Source organism: Lolium rigidum, chromosome 3 (genome assembly GCF_022539505.1).
Source record: "Lolium rigidum isolate FL_2022 chromosome 3, APGP_CSIRO_Lrig_0.1, whole genome shotgun sequence".
In the NCBI taxonomy this organism is placed as follows: Eukaryota; Viridiplantae; Streptophyta; class Magnoliopsida; order Poales; family Poaceae; genus Lolium; species Lolium rigidum.
The window spans coordinates 47,165,152-47,185,075 of record NC_061510.1 but is presented as its reverse complement, the minus strand read 5'-3'; the positions used below and the strand labels follow the sequence as shown (position 1 = coordinate 47,185,075).

General features: G+C 44.4%; 1 pseudogene; it reads right to left on the bottom strand.

Annotated features, from left to right (window-relative positions):
• LOC124694790 overlaps nt 1–17,986 on the bottom strand; it is a 41,254-nt pseudogene extending 23,268 nt beyond the window's left edge.
• Between the last annotated feature and the right edge of the window lie 1,938 nt (nt 17,987–19,924).

Here is a 19,924-nt window from a genome sequence, read left to right as displayed (position 1 = left end):
TAAAACAGTCTTGATGCGCGTGAAACACACGTCCGTTGGGAACCCCAAGAGGAAGGTGTGATGTGCACAACGAGAAGTTTTCCCTCGAAAGAAACCAAGGTTTATCGAACCAGGAGGAGCCAAGAAGCACGTTGAAGGTTGATGGCGGAGGGATGTAGTGCGGCGCAACACCAGTGATTCCGGCGCCAACGTGGAACCTGCACAACACAACCAAAGTACTTCGCCCCAATGTAACAGTGAGGTTGTCAATCTCACCGGCTTGCTGTAACAAAGGATTAACCGTATTGTGTGGAAGATGATTGTTTGCAGAAAACAGTAAAGAACAATTATTGCAGTAGATTGTATGCGATGTAAAGAATAGGACCGGGGTCCACAGTTCACTAGAGGTGTCTCTCCCATAAGATAAATAGCATGTTGGGTGAACAAATTATAGTCGGGCAATTGACAAATAAAGAGGGCATGACAATGCACATACATGATATGATAAGTATTGTGAGATTTAATTGGGCATTACGACAAAGTACATAGACCGCTATCCAAGCATGCATCTATGCCTAAAAAGTCCACCTTCGAGGTTATCATCCGAACCCCTTCCGGTATTAAGTTGCAAACAACGAGACAATTGCATTAAGTATGGTGCGTAATGTAATCAACAACTACATCCTTGGACATAGCATCAATGTTTTATCCCTAGTGGCAACAAGCACATCCACAACCTTAGAACTTTCTCGTCACTCGTCCTGCATTTAATGGAGGCATGAACCCACTATCGAGCATAAATACTCCCTCTTGGAGTTAAGAGCAAAAACTTGGCCGAGCCTCTACTAATAACGGAGAGCATGCAAGATCATAAACAACACATAGGTAATAGATTGATAATTAACATAACATAGTATTCTCTATCCATCGGATCCCGACAAACACAACATATAGCATTACAGATAGATGATCTTGATCATGTTAGGCAGCTCACAAGATCCAAAAATGAAGCACATAAGGAGAAGACGACCATCTAGCTACTGCTATGGACCCATAGTCCAGGGGTGAACTACTCACTCATCACTCCGTAGGCGACCATGGCGGTGAAGAGTCCTCCGGGAGATGATTCCCCTCTCCGGCAGGGTGCCGGAGGCGATCTCCTGAATCCCCCGAGATGGGATTGGCGGCGGCGGCGTCTCTGGAAGGTTTTCTGTATCGTGGCTCTCGGTACTGGGGGTTTCGCGACGAAGACTTTAAGTGGGCGGAAGGGCGGAGTCGGGAGAGTCACGGGGGCCCCACACGCTAGGGCCGCGCGGGCCCCTACGGGCCGCGCCGCCCTAGTGTGGCGGCGCCCCGTGGCCCCACTTCGTCTCCCCTCCGGTCTTCTGGAAGCTTCGTGTAAAAATAGGACCCTGGGCGTTGATTTCGTCCAATTCCGAGAATATTTCCTTTGTAGGATTTCTGAAACCAAAAACAGCAGAAAACAACAACTGGCTCTTCGGCATCTTGTTAATAGGTTAGTGCCGGAAAATGCATAAATACGACATATAATGTGTATAAAACATGTAGATATCATCAATAATGTGGCATGGAACATAAGAAATTATAGATACGTTTGAGACGTATCAAGACTTACTAGGGACTCCTTGTTGTTTACATAACACACATGTATCAATGTTTCGGTTAATACAATTATAGCATGGTATGCAAACATTATCATAAACACAAAGATATATTATAATAACCATTTTATTATTGCCTCTTGGGCATATCTCCAACAAAAATCTCCACCATTATTGTGTTTGATGGGCCTAAAAAAATTTCAAGGGAGGAGCACCGGAGCAGAAGTGCCGGTACTAAAGGTTGCATTAGTACCGGTTTCGCTGCCTAGGGCGACGACAACCTTTAGTACCGGTTCATTGGGATCTTTAGTACCGGTTCGTGATACGAAACGGTACTAAAGGGTTTCGCGCCAAATTTGAGACGGAGGTGGGGTCAGCGCCGCACCTTTAGTACCGGTTTGTAGAAAGAACCGATACTAAAGGGTCTCCAGCCTTTTTTTGCTCCCCACGCACCCTTCACCCCCCTCCGTGGATCGCATTTTTTTTGCTTTGTAATACAAAAGAAAATGATAGAAAATTCAAGAAAATAAAATCCTTCGAGATTCTTGTATGTTATGCAACCTACTATTCGGTGAAATTAAGAAATTCAATTTTTTATTTTTTTTGCAAAAAAAAGTTTGAAAAATGGTCAAACGGCTTTTCTGGTTGCATACATATCGAAAAAAAAACGTATAATATATCAAAATCACTGTCGGAAAAAGTTACATCTGATGCTACCCGGTTTTACCCGGTTAGCCAATTTTTAGATTCTCAAAATTTCAAATGGAAATATGAAAGAAGGAACATTTTAGTTTTCGCCAGAAATTCAGGATTTTACATATTTTTTATTTTTTTAAATTTAAATTAATAATTCCTTCATGCATAAAGATTACTATTACTTAACCATAAAAGTTAGTAAATTTTTAGATTTACAAATTTTCAGGTTTTAGATTTTAGAACGGAAAGAATTAAAATATTAAAATATATTTAAAAAGTAAAAAATAATGGGATGATGGGTGACCGAGCGGGAAGTTTAACCATGCTCGTAATTTGACTAGAGATAAGTGTACTTAGAGACTAAACTTGTCAAATAACTAAAATGTTAGAAATTCTTAAAAAAAATAGATAAAAAGAGGGACTCGAAAATAATTGGAAAAAATAGATAAAAAGAGGGAGTGAAAAATAGATTAAAAAATGGCACCGGTACCCTTTCGTACCGGTTCGTGTTATGAACCGGTTGACAAGGGATTAACTTATCAATGCCTACGTATTGTAGACTAGGGTTTCGTTGGAAGTAGAGGGCAAGTAGATCTCGAAGGTTTCAGCCGAAAAGTACTCGACGATTGAGAAACTAGGGTTATGTTGACAATGGATTAGATGCTCTCTTTGTCCCTCGACTCCCCCTTATATAGGAGGCGGAGCCGAGGGTACCGTGTTACATAAGATTACAGATTCCGGGAAACTCTCTGAGTTCGACCCGTAAAGTTACAAGTCTCTATATTTCCTAATACAACTCTAACTTTCCTTAAAACTAACTGGGCTTCCGAACTTCATATTCTTCGACTTGTGGGCCTTCGATAAACCCGGGTACCATCTTTGGCAGGCCCATTGGGGATGCCAATGTCAGTAGCCCCCGAGATTTTGCTTGAATCATAGAATCAGGGAAAATCTCCAATTTTATAATCACCAAATAAATTTTTCAAGCCATCACATATCTTTAGATAAACAATTATATATTGTACAAGGATAATGGTAGTTGGGGCTAGTTCATCTGACGGATCAGGTACTAGTTAACTGCTCTAGTGGCAATCCGCAAAAACCTACTTCAAGATCACGTCCCTGGACATGATCTCGGGATACTGGTGTTAACTCGACAGGTGCCGCTTAAGGTCTTACCATCTGTCGAGTCCCAGTCACATTTTATCGGGTACCTAACGCGTCCGTTAGGATTTTTCTTCGTATATGTTGATACGGAAAAAATAGCAAACCGACGTCAGAGACGGTGCCACGCCGCTCAGAACGGATCTGGGGTCTTACCTTCGCAAAGTTTTGCGGCATTCAGAGATTATCCGCGACTTAGGCGCTCTGAGAATATATTGTCGAGTGCTTTTTCGGCTGTTGGAATAGCACATTTTATTGAGTCAACGAATGACTTATCTTGTCCTCCCGATGGGAGTATATGAAGAGTTATTTGTATAACTCGAAATATACTCATTATACTTTTTCAATTTCATCGGGCACGCGAACAGCGTTCCCGATGGGAGTAGCCCCCGAGGCTACAGCCAAGGAGTTGTACTTGGTTGTAGGCTCAACACTTCAACTCCTGATGTCACTATATTGTCATATGTTCTTTGAATTTTTATTTTTATCGGGTGCGCGACCAGCGCTCCCGATGGGAGTATCCCCCGAGCATTTGAACAAAAACTTGTATTTGGTCAAAGGCTCTCGAGATGACCAATCGTCTTTTACTATCGCCATGTTTCATAAATTTCTTAGCCGAAGTTTTTCATTGGTAAAGTGACATCAGTGCTGATGATAGCCACGATCACTGTATTGGAAAGACGCGAGAACCGTCCCTTCACTGACCTGTGGACCCAAAATCTGCACCTTGTTGACACGTTCCGCAAGTGGGGGACACACGTCCTCCGCTTTTTCTAGCACGCGCGCTGTAGCGCCTGTCCAGTTCCATCGTGACGAAAATACCGCTTTACCCCTTGATCCACGTGTAAAGCATCCAGTCCATTCATAAAGCATCTGACGGTGCGACGTTTTGACTGGACCCGCTATAAATACTCGTCTTCTTCCTCGTTTAATCCTCTCCGTCGCACCATTGCTCACATCTCCTCTGCTCAATCTCCATTGCCTCCAACACAACTCCGGCGCTCACGTGCTGCTCCACTTCATCGACGCCGTTGTTGATGCCGCCGCGGCCAAGACTTTCAAGGCACAGCATCCCCGAAGCAAAGATGGCGGCTACAGATCTGGGGAACACAGAGTGGGAGAGATCCAAGATCTCCGCGCAGGACATTAACCTGCTGAAGAAGCTTGGAATTAGCAAGAAGACTGACGCGTTGCGTTTCACCAGCGAGGAAAGCTACCCGACGCCTCCCATTGAGTACCGGGTTAGTTTTGTTGACCATCTTATTCGTGGTATCTCTGCACCCATCCACGATTTTCTGCGTGGTTTGCTTTTTGTGTATGGGCTGCAGCTTTATCATCTCACTCCCAATTCCATCCTCCACATATCTATTTTCATCACCCTTTGCGAGTCTTTCCTTGGAGTCCAGCCTAACTGGGCTTTATGGAAGCGCATCTTCCTCCTCCGCCGTAATGGCTCCCCCAACGTCGCCTATAACATAGGCGGTGTTGTTATCTGCGTCCACCCTGATGTCGAGTATTTCAACGTCAAATTCCCCGACTCAGTTCAAGGGTGGCGCAAAAAATGGTTGTATGTCCACGAGGAATGCGTCGACTCGCTGGAACACAACATTCCTCCTTTCAACGGCAACGAAAAAATCTTTCACCGCCGCTCCTGGGATGCAGAGGCTAGCGACGAAGAAAAAGCGGCGACAGAGGCACTGATGACACGCATCCACGAGCTGCAGAATACCCGCGGACAAGAATTGTCGGGTATCCAAATCACGGCATATTTCCTTAGGATTAGGGTGCAGCCTCTGCAGGCTCGCAAAAACCCCCTCTGGATGTATGCTGGCAACAAGGATGTGGATCGCCTGTCGGTAGATTTATCGGTCAAGGACTTAGAAAAACTTGTCCGAAAAATCTCTTCGCTCAGCAAGAAAGACCATGTCCCGTCGTCTTGCCGCGTGACACCATATAGCGCCACCAACGCGCTCCCCCAGGTAATCTATCTTTATTAATTTCTTGTTCGTTCTTCACTTCTTCGACTGCTGCAACTGACCTAATTTCCTGTCAACACTTTCCTATCTTGTCCAGAACCACAAGACTGCGTCGCCTCTTCCTCCCCTTCCCGAAGGTGGAGATGTCGAAGAACGCGCAGTCATCACCGAGGACACCCAGGTTCCCTCTCGACCTGAGAGCGAAGTCGGGGTTTCTCATAAACCCGCGGCTTCCTCTGAAAAAGAGGTTGAATCCGAGGCTTCGGAGTCCACACAGTCCATTCCTTTCGCAGTTTCCCCGAAGAAACGGAAAAGGGGTGACGCAGAAGGCTTTGGCACCTCCAAGCTTAGCAGCTCTCCCCTCGAGGAAGTGATGACCCACAAGTATAGGGGGTGTATCGTAGTACTTTCGATAAATAAGAGTGTCGAACCCAACGAAGAGCAGAAGGTGTTGACAAGCAGTTTCGATGAAGGATTCACTGTAAATGCTCACAAACAAGTTTTCAGGGGGTTTTGATATAGCAGATAAATAAAGTACAAGCAAGTAAAATGCGAGAGTAATAATTGCAGCGAGTGGCCCAATCCTTTTTAGCACAAAGGACAAGCCGGTTTGTTTACTTATGATGACCAAACGTTCTTGAGGACACACGGGAATTTAGTCTAGTGCTTTCGCTTCATATTGTTGATTAATCTTCATTGTTTTGATAAGTGTTGTGTGGGTGAACCTATGCTAATGCACCGCCCTTCCTAGGACTAATACATACTTGTGATTAAACCCCTTGCAAGCATCCGCAAATACAAGAAAGTAATTAAGATAAATCTAACCACAGACCTTAAACTCGAGATCCCGCTATCCCTCATGCATCGATATACAAACGGGGGTTCGAGTTGCTTGTCACTCCGGCAACCCCACAATTAGCAAACGAATACAAGATGCATTCCCCTAGGCCCATAAAGGTGAAGTATCATGTAGTCGACGTTCACATGACACCACTAGAAGAATAACACCACAACTTAAATATCAAACCATTAAATATTACTCAACATAGTTCACTACTAACATTTAGACTTCACCCATGTCCTCAAGAACTAAACGAACTACTCACAAGACATCATATGGAACATGATCAGAGGTGATATGATGATGAATAACAATCTGAACATAAACCTTGATTCAATGGTTTCACTCAATAGCATCAATAACAAGGAGTAATCAATACCGGGAGAGTTTCCCCTATGAAATAATCAAGATTCAACCCTAGATGTTACAGCGGAGACGAGGTGCAGCGGTGGAGATGATGGTGTCGGCGGTGGAGATGATGGTCATGATGATCCCAATGAAGTCCATCTCGATGACGGTGACGATGGCGACGATTTCCCCCTCCGGGAGGGAATTTCCCCGGCAGATTTCAGCCTGCCGGAGAGCTCTTTTCTCTCTAGTGTTTTTCCGCCCCGCAGAGGCGGCTGTGTCTATTCTCGATGTCTCTGTACACCTTAGGGTTTTCGGGAGATGAAGTACGCGAAGGAGAGATGGCCGAGGGGGGTCGTGGGCCCCCTCCCCACATGGCGGCGCGACCAGGGTGGAGCCCGCGCCGGCCTATGGGGGGCCATGGCGGCCCTCCTCAGCCTCCCCTTTTGGCTTTGTCCGTCTTCTGGAATAATAAGAGCTTCGGTATATTTTCCGTCAATTGTCGATCTTCAGAAATACTGTATCCTAACGGTGCTTTTTCCAGCAGAATCCTGACTCCGGTGAGTAATTCTCCAATAATCATGAAACATGCAAAATAGGTGAAATAACATAAGTATCATCTCTAAATATGAAATATATCAAGGAATAACAGTAAATTATGATACAAAATAGTGATGCAAAATGGACGTATCAACTCCACCCAAGCTTAGACCTCGCTTGTCCCCAAGCAAAACTGAACTCGGTAAACAAGACCACATGTTTATGGAGTGAAGAGTCGATAAATAAAATGCGGACAAGAAGCATCACATTTATTAATTCACACAAGACATTCTAGTAAACAACTTCCTCATATAACTCAACTTGAAACAAGTAAAGGGAAATCACAAATAAAGGTACATAGGAAATCATAATTGGTGATGGCAAACTTCCTTCTTGGTCAAAGATCAATTAATAGATTGTACTTATTTTTCGAGCATAGATAACCTTCAAAGTCATATTCATTCAGATAATTTGTACTAAACAAGGAAGAATAAAATACATGATTACATAGATCACAATATAAATGGTTGGATCACAACAACTCAATTGCTTGCTTGAGATAGAGGGAAATAGGTTTACTGACTCAACATAAAGGTAAAAGATAGGCCCTTCGCAGAGGGAAGCGGGGATTAAATCATGTGCTAGAGCTTTTCAAGTTTTGAAATCATATAGAGAGCATAAAAGTAAAGTTTTGAGAGGTGTTTGTTGTTGTCAACGAATGGTAGTGGGTACTCTAACCCCCTTTCCAAACAAACTTTCAAAGAGCGGCTCCCATGAAGGACGTTATCTCTACCAGCAAGGTAGATCATCCCTCTTCTCTTTTGTTTACACATGTATTTTAGTTTTATTTATGGATGACACTCCTCCCAACCTTTGCTTACACAAGCCATGGCTAACCGAATCCTCGGGTGCCTTCCAACATTTCACATACCATGGAGGAGTGTCTATTTGCAAAATTAAGTTGCTTACTGATGAATCAGGGCAAAACATGTGAAGAGAGTTATTAATGAAAGTTGTTAATTGGGACTGGGAACCCCGTTGCCAGCTCTTTTTGCAAAATTATAGGATAAGCGGATATGCCACTAGTCCATTGGTGAAAGTCTGCCCAACAAGATTGAAAGATAAAACACCACATACTTTCTCATGAGCTATAAAACATTGACACAAATAAGAGATAATAACTTTTGAATTGTTTAAAGGTAGCACATGAAATATTTACTTGGAGTGGCGCAAAATACCACATAATAGGTAGTTATGGTGGACACAAATGGCATCGGTTTGGTTTAAGGTTTTGGATGTACGAGAAGCATCCCCTCTCAGTACAGGTCTTTGGCTAGCAAGGTTGATTAGCAAGCATAAGAGTTGAGGGAAACAAACAGGTATACATGTGATAGAAACAATCATGCATCTTCCTTGTAAGCACAAACAATTTTAGCTTCAGAATACTAAGCTCATTAGCTAACAAGAAAGAAGGATAATGAAATAATATATCTACACGTATTATCCTCTTTTCTACTTAAGTTTCCAAGTAATGTTGCTATTGACCAATGCTAAGTTTGCCAAAACCAAATAGATTTACTTGATGCTCCCAAAGTGATACCAATACTAACAACAAGATCAATCATATAACAGAAATTGCAAACTAAAATAAGGTGTGCAAAAAGTAAATGATAAAACTTCTCATTAATATTCCATAACGATAACTCACACCAAGGGATACATAGACAATCAACTAAAAGAGAGATACTTCCACACTGCAAACCATCTTATATGATAACTTCCCTACTCATGATATGACACTACTTGATAGTAAAAAGGTAAAAGATAGTGATGATATGATACCGCGGCACTCACCCAAGCTTGGAACAAACCAAGGGGGTGCCAATACCAATGATGAATTACTCCTTCGGTGGTGATGATGAATCCTTGATAAGCTTCTTAACAAGCTCCTTTAGCTCATCAATCTCGTAAGTGAGGTTGCGGATCAGCTCCGAGTTGTTCTCGACGCGGTTAAGTAGTATGTCAGACGGTGAGTCCCAACTCTTAGAGTTGTTTCCCCACTCCTCAACTTCAGGTTTCATCCTTCCTGCAGTGTTAGAACGATCCATATCCCAACTACTAGGCAATACTGCCTTGGGAATCCTTTCAATTTGACTATTATGAATTAGAGTCTGGAAGGGGTTGTCGATGCCTGGAGGAGATGTCCTTGGAGCTAGGAAGCGACGTGGGACTCTTCCTCCGGTGGTAATTCGTGCGCTTCTCTTGGGGTTGAACGGATTTGCCACCACCCCGATGCTTGCGACGGTGGCACGAGGGCATACACGCGGGTCTTTCTCCACTTCTCCTTCATCTTCACTCTCGACTTCCTCCTTTAACTCGGGGTCTTGAATATCTTCCTCCGAAAGCCCTTTGCCCTTATTGTTGGAGACCATGGTGCTTCTAGATCAAAAACAGATCTGGCGGAAAACAGCTCGAAGCAAAACACGACGAGATAACGATATACGGACCTCTGGGGATCCTGGGGATTATATAGCAAGAATTTTCACGACAGAAGGAAAGTACCAGGTCGAAAACGAGTGGAAAAGGGACTCCGAGGAGCCGTCCTCATAGGGCGGCGCGGCCAGGGTGGGGCCCGCGCCCCCATGTGGGGACGTGCCCTCGTGCACCTCCTCCACTCCGATTCGATCTCGTAATTTTTCATATTTTCTAAAAACATCAAAATATTGTTCGGAAAGTTAAACGCGGACTTTTTACTACCAGAACTGTTACCTATTCAAAGTCGAACTCTACAGAACTATCAATTTGATCTTTGATGAAAGTTTCCGGAGTCACCACTCGAATAACATCAACATCTTCATTATAAGAATCTCCGGAAATATAATGCTTGAGTCTTTGTCCATTCACCACTTGTGTGGCATCACCTTTCAGAGAACCAATTTTTATTGCCCCTGAACGATACACCTCCACAATGACATATGGTCCTTCCCATTTTGAGAGTAATTTCCCTGCAAAAATCTGAGACGAGACCGATACAATAGGACTTTATCTCCAACATTAAATTATCTTTTAATAATTCTTCTATCATGCCATTTCTTAACTTTCTCCTTAAAAAGTTTAGCATTTTCATAAGCTTCACTTCTCCACTCATCTAGAGAACTCAATTGTAGCAACCTTTTCTTACCGGCAAGTTTAAAATCTTTATTAAGTTCTCTTACAGCCCAATAAGCTTTGTGCTCTAGTTCTAAAGGTAAATGACAAGCCTTTCCATATACCATTTTATAAGGAGACATACCCATAGGATTTTTATAAGCAGTTCCATAAGCCCACAACGCTTCCTTCAACTTACTAGCCCAATTTTTCCTAGATTTATTAACAGTCTTTTGCAAGATAGATTTAATTTCTCTATTTGATAATTCTACTTGCCCACTAGTTTGAGGATGATAAGCGGAAGCAATCCTATGATTAATACCATATTTAGCAAGAGTTTTTCTAAAACCACCATGAATAAAATGAGAACCTCCATCAGTCATAAGATATTTAGGTACTCCAAACCTAGGAAAAATAACATCTAAAAGCATTTTTAAAGAAGTCTCACCATCAACACTTTTTGTGGGTATAGCTTCCACCCATTTAGTAACATAATCAACAGCAACAAGTATATGAGTATTACCTTCTGAAGAAGGGAAAGGACCCATGAAGTCAAATCCCCAACAATCAAATGGTTCAATAACAAGAGTATAATTCATAGGCATTTCATTGCGACTAGAGATATTACCAACTCTTTGACATTCATCACAAGATAAAATAAACTTCCTTGCATCTTTAAAGAGAGTTGGCCAATAAAAACCTGACTGTAGGACCTTTTGTGCGGTTCTAACTCCGGCGTGATGTCCTCCATAAACACTACCATGACACTTACTCAATATCTCTTGTTGTTCATATTCGGGGACACATCTTCGCATAATGCCATCCACTCCTTCTTTATATAAGTATGGATCATCCCAAAAATAATGCCTCAAATCATAAAAGAATTTCCTCCTTTGCTGCGCTGAAAAGGTTGGAGGCAAATACTTGGAAACAATAAAGTTAGCATAATCAGCATACCAAGGACTATCTCGCGAGCTCACCTTTATTACAGCCAATTGTTCTTTGGAAAACTATCATTAACAGGAACAGGATCATAAGCAATATTTTCCAATCTAGATAAATTATCAGCAACAGGATTATCATCACCTTTCCTATCTACAAATGTAAATCAAATTCTTGCAAAATAAGCACCCATCTAATAAGCCTTGGCTTAGCATCTTTCTTTTCCATAAGGTACCTAATTGCAGCATGATCAGTATGAATTGTGACTTTTGAATCAACAATATAAGGTCTAAACTTGTCACAAGCAAAAACTACAGCCAATAATTCTTTTTCAGTTGTAGCATAATTTCTTTGAGCAGCATCAAGAGTCTTACTAGTATAATGAATAACATTCAATTTTTTATCTACTCGCTGTCCAAGAACAGCACCGACAGCAAAATCACTAGCATCACACATAATTTCAAAAGGTAAATTCCAATCAGGAGGTTCAACTACTGGAGCAGTTGTTAAGGCTTTCTTTAGAGTTTCAAAAGCTTCCTTACAATCATCATCAAAAACAAAAGGTACATCTTTTGAAGAAGATTAGTAAGAGGCTTTGAAATTTTAGAGAAATCTTTAATAAATCTCCTATAAAAACCAGCATGACCAAGAACACTACGAATACCTTTAACATCCCTCGGATAAGGCATCTTCTCAATCGCTTCAACCTTAGCTCTATCAACTTCAATACCTCTTTAAGAAATTTTATGTCCCAATACAATTCCTTCATTAACCATAAAGTGGCATTTCTCCCAATTAAGGACAAGGTTAGTTTCTTCACATCTCTGCAAAACTTTATCAAGGTTTCGCAAACAATTATCAAAAGAATTCCCACGGACGGAAAAATCATCCATGAATACCTCCACAATCTTTTCACAAAAGCCATGAAAAATAGCGAGACATGCATCTTTGAAAAGTAGCAGGAGCATTACATAAACCAAAAGGCATACGCCTATAAGCATAAGTTCCATAGGGACAAGTGAAAGTGGTTTTCTCTTGATCTTTAGTTCTAACAGCAATTTGTGAAAACCCAGAATAACCATCATGAAAGCAGAAATGAGTATTTTTAGATAACCTTTCTAGCATTTGATCAATAAAAGGTAAAGGGTAATGATCCTTCTTAGTAACTTTATTAACTTTTTGATAATCAATGGACATTCTATACCCTACAACTACTCTTTGAGGGATCAGCTCATCATTATCATTAGGTACAACAGTTATTCCTCCTTTCTTAGGAACATAATGCACAGGACTAACCCATCTACTATCAGCAATAGGATATATAATACCAGCTTCAAGAAGTTTTAATGCCTCATTCCTTACCACATCCTTCATCTTAGGAATTAAACGACGCTGATGTTAGACAACAGGCTTTGCATCATCTTCCATGTTGATGGCATGTTGGCAAATAGCGGGAGAAATCCCCTTCAAGTCATCAAGAGTGTAGCCAATAGCTCCTCGGTGTTTCTTCAATATTTCCAATAATCTTTCTTCCTCAAAATCTGAAAGCTTAGCACTAATAATAACAGAATAAGTTTTCGTATCATAAATATAAACATACTTAAGATTATCAGGTAACGGTTTCAAATCAAAAACAGGATCTTCCTTTGGTGGTGGTGTTGTACCTAGATCTTCAACCGGTAAGTCATGTTTAAGAATAGGTTGACGAAGAAAAATTTCATCAAGATCATTCCTTTCTTCCCTAAAGACTTCACTCTCATGATCCTCCAAATGTTGCTGCAAAGGATTACTAGGAGCAAGAGCAATAGATGCAAGATGTTCAACTCTAAAATCATTATTAGGCAATTCAGCTTTATAAGGAACTTTGGCAAATTTAGAGAAATTAAATGTAGCGACCCAGGAAAATCCCATATTAGATTTGTTTGTTATTTCTCTCTTATGCATAAACATGACATCATGCATATCTTCGAACTCCTAAACTATTTTACTAAACCCTTTTTCATTGTTAAAACTAATCCCTTCCTTTTATCTCAAATAAAAATATATTTCTTCCTTATTTTTCTGCTCTTAAAAATCTTTTTTAAAATGGTTTTAAAACAAAACAGGAAAATAATAAAAGGAAAACTGTTTTAATAAAAAAGGGAAACAAGCCCTCCCAACCGGCCAGGCCTTGCTAAGCCCAGCTGGCACCCCAATCCGGCCCAAGGCCCACCCCGGTGGAAACCCTAGCTCCCCCACCGGCCAACTTCCCCCTCCCCTGGCAATTTTGCAGCCACCCCCTCTTCCTCTTTTCTTTTTCGCAATCGGGTCCCCCACCTGTCCCTCTCTCTCTGCTCCCTCCCGCTCGCGACCCCGAGCCTCTCTCGCTCTCTCTCCGCTCGACCCCGCCTCCCTCTAGCTCCGACAGCCGCCGTCGTCGGGTGCGCCTTCCCCGCTGCTGCTCCGCCCGGCGCATACGCCTTGTCCCCGCTCGTATCCCCTCCTCTCGCGTCTGGCCGCGCATCGCCCGCTGGCCCTGCACCTCCTACAAGCACGCCGCCGGCCGCTGCTTCCTCGACCCGCGTGTGGCCGCCTTGACCTCGTCCGTCGGCCGCCTCCTCCCCTACTCTGCTTCTTCTCGCCGGCCTCCTCCTGCAAGCCCGCGTCGCGCGCGGTTGCGTCTTCTCCCGCGGGCAGGAGCTCCACCGTGCGTGGCCATGGCCGCCTCGACCTCCGGACGCGTCGCCTTGTCCCCGCTGCCGGCCTCTGCTCTTCCACGCGCGCGCCCGCCTCCTGCAGCAACTCGTCGCTGCTCGCGTTGGTGCTTGGACGCCCTCCGTTCCATGTGCGTGTCCTCATGTTGCTACATGTGCTCGTGTGTAGCCTTGGCTACTAGTGTTGTTTCTCTGCAATACTTCTTCCTGTATTAAAATCGATGGCCTATGACTGCAGCTACTTGTTTGCCCCCGGCGTTTCCGTTGATGTGGAGTCATGGTGTTGTGGTACTGCAACGAGAGCCAATTCGTCATCGATCCGAAGGATTTTGACGCCATGCGAAGGATCACCAACAAGATCTCCTACGTGAATAAGTTGAACCCGGAGACCATCGACGCCTAATCAAGTTCGCCTTTGACCTTCGATGCCGGGAACCCCAAGTTCTCCTCGCGGATCCAAAGGTCAAGACCACTGTCATGGAACATCATGTTCTTCTTTCCGAATCTGGCGACCATCCTTGTTTCGAGCCGTGAGACCCGACCCTAAGCCAATCCTATTTTATAAATGCTCCATATAACTTGTTGCATCTCTTATCATGTTGCATTGCATGACATATCTTGTGGGTTCGGGTAAATAGCGATTCACCTAATAATTAAATGTGGAATTGTGCGGGATTAATATTTCGTCCCGGTTCCATTTAAATTGTGTAGCTCACCTATGCCATGTCTTTGCCATGCTAATCCACATTTAATATGCGGGGTAGATAAACAACTTGAACCTAATAATTGCTTGTCCGTATTTTGATTCCGCTTAAATTGGATATAAGTTGCATCGCCGCATCATGTTTGCCATGTCATGCATATCATAACATCATCATGCCGATTCTTTTGCCGTCGTTGTAAATTGTGCATCCGTTGTTTGTTCCAGTGCTTTGCTTCTTCACGGATAGGCCGTTGAGTTGATGCGAGCAACGACAAGTTCTCCGGATGTCCCTCGGCAAGCTTTAACAGGCAAGCATTTCCCTTATACTCCTGCCCCTGCGAAGTCGCTCACCTATTTTATTTTGCCTTCTCCCTCATGCTATCCTTGAGTTGCGTTCTTGTCACGTGTCCTTTTCTATTTGTTACCTCAAGCAGCCTATATTGCCTCCACCAACCTCCTACAGCTGTTGTTTGGTTACCGAGTCTGCCTTGCGAGTCGTAGTGCATGCTAGTGCTGTTTATATCTAGTTACCGTTAGTGCTATCTTTATTGGGTTATCTGTTAGGGAATCATGACACATGGTTTATGGTTATATCTGTTGAGGGCATCATGGTTACTTGTTAATAGTTGTTAGCGGAGACATCGGTGGGTCAGTTGCTCGTTTTATGACGGCTCACTTGTGTTTTCTTTAAAACCTAGGACACCTAGTTCTTGTTATCTGTTCCGAGACTGAGCGCTCTAACCACACGTGGGTATGCTTATGGGTCTCCCCTCGACCAATGCCGGAATCTACAGCTTTGTCCGATGGCCACAACTAGTTTGCTATGTTTTACCATTTGTTGTTGCGTGCATGCCAGCTTGTTACTTATTTACTTTGGGAAGCCCCTGGGTGCCTTGTATCCCTTGTTTCTGGTATGCACGTATAGGTGCGGCACGTGCGTTTATCCCATGCTGAAGCGGGTCATTCGCCCCAGTGTGTGTTTTGACCCTCTGAAGCCGTCCTCGCAATAGCTAAGTCCGCTTCGGAGATACGGCCGGACTTCGATACAGGTTCAACTTGGTTAGGTGGCTTCCTGGACATTGTTGTCGTGAAGGAGAGTGCGAGTCGTGATTTCCACCTGTCGCAAGTGGTTTGATCGTGCGTGTGGGAACATTTGGGCACCCCTGCAGGGTTAAATCTTATCGATAAGCCGTGTCCGCGGTTATGGACGACTTGGAGCTGTATGACTCGACCATAGACAACTTACACCTGCTGTTTTCAATCATAATAACTTGTGTAGTAAGTTAGCACAACTCTAATAATAACTGGTTAAAACTTGACAACCGTGTGAGTGCCTTTGTAAGTACTTCTTGGCGAAGGGGGAACGCATCGGCTGTGTTTTGTTTGCAGTGTATAGAACTGCTAGTTTATGCGCTCTCTCACCTTCTCTGATAGACGAATGTTGTAGGCTTGCGCGCTGCCGCTTAACCACACCATATTGCCTATGACGTTCCTCTTGCGTCCTCTAAGTCCCCTGCGTGCCTCAAGTACAAAGGACGACTGGTTGACGAATGCTTATACGTCTTGAAGTCTTGTTAAGTACGAACCCGTACTTATTGCTGCTTCTACGGGATATAACCGGGCAGGTATGAAGATATGTTCGACGAAGACGACGCTAGCAAGGTTACCCTTCCGGCTTGGCCTGGGCAGGGTTATGGACGCCACTGGTTATCTTCAGGACTCTTAGTCCAATTTGTATCTTGTCCGTACTCGGACGTATTTGATCTTCTGTATGATTTGGATCTTTGTGTTGTATATTTGTATCTTGACTCGTTGGAGTCATTGTTGTAATATATCTGTTTCTTGTGGGCTCTATTGTAATCCTGTTGTAATGTTACCTCTCGTGATTGATTCCACCCGCATCGCGTGCATGCTCCGCGTGTACGAGGCGCTTGGTGGTGCGTCTCCTAAAATCGATATCGTGCGGATTTCGGCGGATTCGCTGGGATCCTCATGGTACCGGTTTTGGGGCGTCACAAGTTGGTATCAGAGCATCAGGTTGACGGTACCCCACTAGTCCAGCCTTTAGGATAACCTTGCCAACGGTTGTTAAGTTTAAAGCGTCCAAACTATTTTCTAAAATTCGTTGGATAGTTCTGATTAGCTCTGATTTTTCTCCTTACCCCTATTCTTTCTCATCTTACCTATGCGAGGTTTGAGTCTCCTCTCTTATCTGTGTTTCTGAGTCTTAGGTCTCTACGCGGGATGGACGATCTTTGCCCCTCACCTATTAGGTCCGATCTTTGGAAGTCCCGACGGCAGCGCTTTATCAACGGCGGAACAACGATTTCTTGTTAGTGGTGTCGCCGATCTATGTGCAGCAAGAACTCTTGTTAGTGGTGTCGAGAAGATCAACACCTCGACAGAAGAACGTTCCACGCCAAGGTCGGGTGTTTGTCAACATGGTACAAGAAGATCCGATAGTTTAACCAATTCCCCTTTAGGTTGACGTGGAACCTCGGGGCGAGGTTCCTTGTTAGTGGTGTCGATTGTAGCGACCCAGGAAAATCCCATATTAGATTTGTTTGTTATTTCTCTCTTATGCATAAACATGACATCATGCATATCTTCGAACTCCTAAACTATTTTTACTAAACCCTTTTTCATTGTTAAAACTAATCCCTTCCTTTTATCTCAAATCAAAATATATTTCTTCCTTATTTTTCTGCTCTTAAAAATCTGTTTTAAAATGGTTTTAAAACAAAACAGGAAAATAATAAAAGGAAAACTGTTTTAACAAAAAAAAAAGGAAACAAGCCCTCCCAACCGGCCAGGCCTAGCTAAGCCCAGCCGGCACCCCAATCCGGCCCAAGGCCCACCCCGGTGGAAACCCTAGCTCCCCCACCGGCCAACTCCCCCCTCCACTGGCAATTTTGCAGCCACCCCCTCTTCCTCTTTTATTTTTCGCAATCGGGTCCCCCACATGTCCCTCTCTCTCTGCTCCCTCCCGCTCGCGACCCCGAGCCCCTCTCGCTCTCTCTCCGCTCGACCCCGCCTCCCTCTAGCTCCGACGGCCGCCGTCGTCGGGTGCGCCTTCCCCTGCTCTGCTCCGCCCCGGCGCATACGCCTTGTCCCCACTCGTATCCCCTCCTCTGCGTCTGGCCGCGCATCGCCCGCTGGCCCTGCTCCTCCTGCAAGCACGTCGCCGGCCGCCGCTTCCTCCACCCGCGCGTGGTCGCCTCGTCCTCGTCCGCCGGCCGCCTCCTCCCCCTAATCTGCTTCTTCTCGCCGGCCTCCTCCTGCAAGCCCGCGTCGCGCGCGACCGCGTCTTCTCCCGCGGGCAGGAGCTCCACCATGCGTGGCCATGGCCGCCTCGACCTCCGGACGCGTCGCCTCGTCCCCGCTGCCGGCCTCTGCTCTTCCACGCGCGCGCCCGCCTCCTGCAGCAACTCGTCGCTGCTCGCGTTGGTGCTTGGACGCCCTGCCGTTCCATGTGCGTGTCCTCATGTTGCTACATGTGCTCGTGTGTAGCCTTGGCTACTAGTGTTGTTTCTCTGCAATACTTCTTCCTGTATTAAAATCGATGGCCTATGACTGCAGCTACTTGTTTGCCCCCGGCGTTTCCGTTGATGTGGAGTCCTGGTGTTGTGGTACTGCAACGAGAGCCAATTCGTCATCGATCCATAGGATTTTGACGCCATGCGAAGGATCACCAACAAGATCTCCTACGTGAATAAGTTGAACCCGGAGACCATCGATGCCTAATCAAGTTCGCCTTTGACCTTCGATGCCGGGAACCCCAAGTTCTCCTCACGGATACAAAGGTCAAGACCGCCGTCATGGAACATCATGTTCTTCTTTCCGAATCTGGCGACCATCCTTGTTCCGAGCCGTGAGACCCGACCCTAATCCAATCCTATTTTATAAATGCTCCATATAACTTGTTTCATCTCTTATCATGTTGCATTGCATCACATATCTTGTGGGTTCGGGTAAATAGCGATTCACCTAATAATTAAATGTGGAATTGTGCGGGATTAATATTTCGTCCCGGTTCCATTTAAATTGTGTAGCTCACCTATGCCATGTCTTTGCCATGCTAATCCACATATAATATGCGGGGTAGATAAACAACTTGAACCTAATAATTGCTTGTCCGGATTTTGATTCCGCTTAAATTGGATATAAGTTGCATCGCCGCATCATGTTTGCCATGTCATGCATATCATAACATCATCATGCCGATTCTTTTGCCGTCGTTGTAAATTGTGCATCCGTTGTTTGTTACAGTGCTTTGCTTCTTCACGGATAGGCCGTTGAGTTGATGCGAGCAACGACAAGTTCTCCGGATGTCCCTCGGCAAGCTTTAACGAGCAAGCATTTCCCTTATACTCCTGCCCTCTGCGAAGTCGCTCACCTATTTTATTTTGCCTTCTCCCTCATGCTATCCTTGAGTTGCGTTCTTGTCACGTGTCCTTTTCTATTTGTTACCTCAAGCAGCCTATATTGCCTCCACCAACCTCCTACAGCTGTTGTTTGGTTACCGGGTCTGCCTTGCGAGTCGTAGTGCATGCTAGTGCTATTTATATCTCGTTACCGTTAGTGCTATCTTTATTGGGTTATCTGTTGGGGAATCATGACACATGGTTTATGGTTATATCTGTTGAGGGCATCATGGTTACTTGTTAATAGTTGTTAGCGGAGACATCGGTGGGTCAGTTGCTCGTTTTATGACGGCTCACTTGTGTTTTCTTTAAAACCTAGGACACCGAGTTCTTGTTATCTGTTCCGAGACTGAGCGCTCTAACCACACGTGGGTATGCTTATGGGTCTCCCCTCGACCAATGCCGGAATCTACAGCTTTGTCCAGTGGCCACAACTAGTTTGCTATGTTTTACCATTTGTTGTTGCGTGCATGCCAGCTTGTTACTTATTTACTTTGGGAAGCCCCAGGGTGCCTTGTATCCCTTGTTTCTGGTATGCACGTATAGGTGCGGCACGTGCGTTTATCGCATGCTGAAGCGGGTCATTCGCCCCAGTGTGTGTTTTGACCCTCTGAAGCCGTCCTCGCAATAGCTAAGTCCGCTTCGGAGATACGGCCGGACTTCGATACAGGTTCAACTTGGTTAGGTGGCTTCTTGGACATTGTTGTCGTGAAGGAGAGTGCGAGTCGTGATTTCCACCTGTCGCAAGTGGTTTGATCGTGCGTGTGAGAACATTTGGGCACCCCTGCAGGGTTAAATCTTATCGATAAGCCGTGTCCGCGGTTATGGACGACTTGGAGCTGTATGACT